Source organism: Loxodonta africana, chromosome 12 (genome assembly GCF_030014295.1).
Source record: "Loxodonta africana isolate mLoxAfr1 chromosome 12, mLoxAfr1.hap2, whole genome shotgun sequence".
In the NCBI taxonomy this organism is placed as follows: domain Eukaryota; kingdom Metazoa; phylum Chordata; class Mammalia; order Proboscidea; family Elephantidae; genus Loxodonta; species Loxodonta africana.
In genome coordinates this window covers 25,236,299-25,241,940 of record NC_087353.1, presented here as the reverse complement: position 1 = coordinate 25,241,940, position 5,642 = coordinate 25,236,299, and the positions used below count along the sequence as shown (strand labels likewise).

The 5,642-nt window shown below is 38.0% G+C and overlaps 1 pseudogene; it reads right to left on the bottom strand.

Moving 5' to 3' along the window:
* Positions 1 to 1,215: 1,215 nt before the first annotated feature.
* On the bottom strand, positions 1,216 to 1,834 carry LOC100661436 (profilin-1-like; annotated as a pseudogene).
* Positions 1,835 to 5,642: the final 3,808 nt, after the last annotated feature.

The following is a 5,642-nucleotide window of genomic DNA, read 5'->3' as shown; positions in this document are numbered from 1 at the left end:
GAGAGGGACCCTTGAGCTTGCAGCCAATATCTGCTTACCCAGCTCTGGGTGGGTTTGTGGTGGGGAGGGGTGCAGAGGGGTTGGGGATGGCTGCATGAGCAAGTGGAATCCGAACAAAACAGAGAATGAAAGCTGATATTTCCAAATAACACAGCTGGCGTGTGAAGTGGGATTTGTTATCCTCCATACTTTTGGCATCAGAGGTGGATGATCTCAGCCTCCCTGGACTGGTGTTTGGCTGATACAATTTGTGCAGTAAATGAGTTTACTTAGAGAGGACCCTGCCTCCTCACTGGCAAAATTGAGAAGCTCAGCTCTGGATGTGTCTTCGAAGCAATACATTTTTGGTTTGTAGCATCACATAATTGTTCAGTGGTAGAATTCTTGCTTTCCATGCAGGAGACTCGGGTGTGATTCCCAGCCAGTGCATCTCATGAGTAGCTATCACTCATCTGGCAGTGGAGGCTTGCATGTGGCTGTGTTTCAGTGGAGCTTTCAGACTAAGATGGACTATGAGGAAAAGCATGGCAATCTACTTCCAGATTTCAGCCAGTGAAAACCCTATGGATCACAAATGTTCAATAAGCAACCAATCATGGGAATGGCACAGAACCAGGCAGTGTTTTGTTCCATGGTGCATGGGGTCACCATGAGTTGGCAGACCTGATGGCAGGGACACCAGCAACAACATCACACAACGTTCCTATTTTTTCAGTTTTAGTAATTTCCAAACAAGTCTGTTACCACGAATCAAAGATTCTGCTGCCTTCCCCACTAAACTTTTGGCATGGTGATGTTTCATGTGGTTTAATAAACACTGCATTTGAAAGGCGAATCAAACTAAGAAAGAGCTATTAAACATAGTAAAATTATAGCTTAATTATATAAGAATTTTGATATATATATATGAATAAAAGTCTGCAATTATTTCATATTTCTTCATAGCCTCTTATAGTTGTGGAATAATTCAATTCATGGAATGTTAGACATTTATCCCGATTCCAATTTTTATATTCCTATTTTTAACATTGCGATGGACATACATGTACTGTATCTTTTATTGTTTTCAGTAGCATCTTTTTTACTAAAAAAAAAAACAAAAAAAAAACTCCGAAAAACCAAAAACAAAACAGTTTTCCATCCACACACAGGAGAGGTATGAGTACGAAGAAGTGTTTCTCCATCCATCCCTAGACCATGCCCCATGTGGTTTTGACCACACTTCCAGATGAGGGCTAATGGCTCCCAAAATGAAAATGGCGTATGTGTGCGTATGGGAAGGAGAGGGCAGCAAAAGCAGTGGGAGTGGTGGGGGGAAGGGATAGATTAGGTCAGTACGGGGAATGCTGCACATAGGAGGCCATTTTCTCTTTCTTGTTGAGCAAATCCCCGTGGACACCTTCTTCACCCATCAGCAGGATTAGCGTCACCTCACTGGTGACAGTGAAGTTGGAGGCAGGGGCTCTGCCAGTGCTCCCTGTGCGGAGATGCAAAGCATATATACTTAGTGCTGCAGCAGTGAGTCCCACACCACAGAACATTTCTGGCCCCGAAGTGTCAGCCCATTCATGAAGAAACTTGTCTTTGCCAACCAAGATTCCAACCCAGTTGGTGTGATATTGATGAAGCTTTTGCCTCGTACGGGGGGACTCAGAGGGTAAGTCCTTATAACCCAAGATGGTAGCGTCCTGACAGATCCGTTCTCCATGAGGCTGTACGCGTTGCACCCGGCAGTGGCACTGCTCCTGAGGCTGTTGTCCTTGCTGCTGCTGGGGCCACGGGTTGAGAGAGACTGCCTTGGGTTGGGGGACTGGAGGCTGAGAGCTTGGGGCATGTGCCACCACAGGACCGTGACCCTGCTACCTGTCCGTGCACTATATCTTGGTTCTCTCACCTTATAATTTCTTTTAGATAATTGTCTAAAAGTTGAATTATTATTTTAATAGCTATACTTGTGTAGGAGCCCTGGTGGCACAAGGGCTAAGCTCTCTACTGCCAGTGGAAAGGTTGGCAGATGAGATCCTCTGGGTGGCTCAATGGGAAAAAGACCTGGCGATCTCCTCCCACAAAAATTACAGCCAAGAAAACCCTAGAGAGCAGCTCTACTCTGTCAAATAAGGTCGCTATGAGTTGGAATTGACTCTAAGCACCTAACGATAACACCTATAATATAGGTTTTTGATATGCTTTATGAATTATCCTCCAAAACAATTCTATTTTAGTTTGTGATAACTTTTATATGCTAAGGATTACAAACCTTTTTCTATTATGTGTGTTGCAACATCTTTCTTAATTTACCATTTTTATTTAGTTTGGCAGTTTTATCTACCTATTTGAAAAGAAAAAAAACTTTTACCTATAAAGTCTATCAGCCATTTCCTTCATGGTTTCTGCTTTTACTGATATATATGCCTTTAAAAGCCCTTCTGTATTTCAAGACTGTTACAAAAATATTCATTACATTTTCTCTTGCTACTTTTATGGTTTTATTTTAAATATAAACTACATTTAGTTTATTCTGGCATAAATGTGATACATATTTGACTTGTATAATCCTTTTTTACTCAACAGTGGGTGTCCCAGAATCATTTTTGAATAATTCATTACTTGCCTGCCAGTTTTAAATGCCATTTTAAAATACGTTAAATGCTATGTATAATGTCTTTTTAAGAATTCTCTATGCTATTTCATTGATGTGTCTGTTTATTCTCACATGGCCATGGGCCATGTGAATTATTATAGCTGTTCAAGATAATTAATCTCAGGAACTTCCTGGTATCCCAATTATTAGACTATATTTGTTCTTAAAGACATGTTTAAGAACCATTTTGTCTATTTTCAAAACTATACTTTGAGATTTGATTAAGATTGCATTACATTGCAGACTAATTTCAGAAGAGCCGAAATATTTACAATAATAAATTTCTAACAAGCCATTTATCCATTGGCAAATGGGTAATCAGGCGTTTTACAAAAATGCAAAAATTAAAATTTGGTGAAAATGTGTTTCATACATTAAGTCATCACTGGGATCAGGGACATTTTCTGTACACACTTATTTACCAACTCAGTCATGTCTATGATATAATATAGTAGCTACAGAATATTATGGTAACATCACTAATTACAACCATATTATTTTGGAGTTTATTTTAGTTCAAAGAGGAATGCTTGATGTCCTCAATATTCATTGACAAAAGGCTGGTATGTAGGTCACTGAAACACCTAATTATAATTGTCATTCATCCAACAGTAATAGAGTACCTACTATGTAACAGACACTGAGATAAGCAGTGGGAATGCAAAAGTTAATAGAACCGTACATACATGCTATGAGATCTAACAGTATATCAGAGTAAACAGAAACCTATAAAAAATTATGATTCTCCTGACACAGGTTTTACTAGAAGCATGTCTGAAGTGAGTAAGAGTATTTAGAAGAGATTATCTTGTGTGTGGACCAGGGAAAGGTTCATATTATAAATAATACTTGAACTACTTTGTCAACTCTATGTCATTCCTCAATCTAGTTCAATCAGGCTTCCACTCCTATCAAGTCAGAGAAAAATCTCACTATAGTAATCAATAATTCCAATGTCACTGAATTATATGAACATTGGCAAAGTCTTCTAGCTATACCAGATTGCTCCCTCGAACACCATACCTCTACATTCAGTTGACTATTTAGTGATCACCTCCATTTAGACGGATCAGAAGTTCCTCATAACCAAATGCCCAAATCCAAACTCACAATATTTGTCTACTAATTTTATTTTACTTTAGTGATCCCAATCTCAGAAAAAGGAAGCATAATCTATTCAGAAAGAATCTCCAAGTCATTTTTTAAACCCATAGCTTCCTGCACTCCAATACCTAATTCACTATCAATCATGCCGATTTTCCTTCCAAAACAGCCCTCAAATCTTTTCAAAACTCTCCATCTTCTCTATTCCCAGACTAGTCTAAACTATTACCATCTCTCATCTGAACTATTGGACGAGCCTCCAAACTTCTCTCCCTTTATCCATTTTTTGCTTATAATTTGTTTCAGAAAGACAGTTTAGTCTCTAACATGAAACATGCATAGATAAGTGTAAACATTTCTGAACAGTGTGAATTTGGTGAGGTATAAAAATAATTTGGTCTTTTTTTTTTTTCTTTCTTACTGAATATTGCCTGTAAACACTCTGGCATCCTGAAATGTTTCCATCTCCTACTATATACTAAGTAGAGTCTATAGTTAAGTTACTTTTTAGCTGTTGCAAAGTTGATTTCAGCCTAATCCAATTAAAAATTGATTCTTGCGTCCAATGTAGCCTCATATCATCCTCTCCACTAAGAGCCCATCAAGGTTGAGAAACTACCATTTCATTCCTCTTCAGCTTCCTTTCTTCTCTCTTCTCAGTCCCTCTTTCTCCTCTGTGTTATTGCACTGGGGGAGAAAACATTAGGGAAATGGACTACAATTCTTTTTAATTAAATGCACTGCACTACTTCTAGCTCACTGCCTGGCCTGCCATGATTTCTGTGACACTAGGATCCTAATGCTTTCGTCTTTTTGCAGAACCTACCTAAGATCTTTGGGGCCCTCTTCTTTGTACAGTTCCCTGAAATGGGAGAAGCACTGGGCATGGCCTCTTCAGAGGGAGATGATGGGCATATTGATGGCAGGAAAGCATTTTATGCCCATCTTTTTAGAACTGAGCAGCACTGAGATCTTAGTGTTTTCAGTTTGGGGACTTCAGCCACAATATGAAGATAATAGAGTCTTATTCAACATCCAGTACAATACTACTTACTCCTGCATGAGCTGGTCATCATCTATCACCCAAATACCTTTATCTTCCTGCTCTCTCTACCTACATACATTGACTTCTTTCAATTCCTTTAAATTTCAAATATCTTTTCTGCCTTGGGACCTTTGCACATTCTTAAACTGGTGTATTTACTCTTTTTTTTTTTGCCATGTCAGTGCTCATTTTCCCTCCAAATATCAACTCACATGTCATTCTCATGTTTTTTCTCTGATGGCACAGACCACTTGAACTCCCCTGTTATTTTCTTAGCACTCCATTCTTTTCTCTCATAGCTTACATCACAGTTGTAGCTTAATTTATTTGATCAGTATCCCTCTCCTCTTCTATTGTACTCCATTGGTCTTTACAGTATTAAATCTATTGGTGGCATATAGATGTCCAAAAATATTCATTGAATTACTAAATCCATCACTTAGGTATTGACACCAGCCTGACTAAAACTATAGTCGACTGGTCTCTATCATGGAACCTCTACTTCAATCATATTGGAAAATTTTGCTTATTTTTGGCTCTATTTTGAAAGCTCTTGGGCTCTATCAGGAAGCAACAAGTTTACATTATTTGTGGTATTTAAAAATATGCTGGAAAAATACCAGTTGTGTAGAAGAACAACAACAACAAAAAATGTGATGGGGGAAATGTTTATGTCTATTTTGCATATGGAAAAATATGTCTTTACTTAAGATAAAACTGATAAGAGAAATTTATTAAAATTTAACAATTTTGTTTTTTCTCCATGAAAGACACTGTTAAGAGAATAAATAAGACAAGCCACAGAATGGCAAATCACATTTTTTTTTTATTAAGTTTTATTGAGCTTCAAGT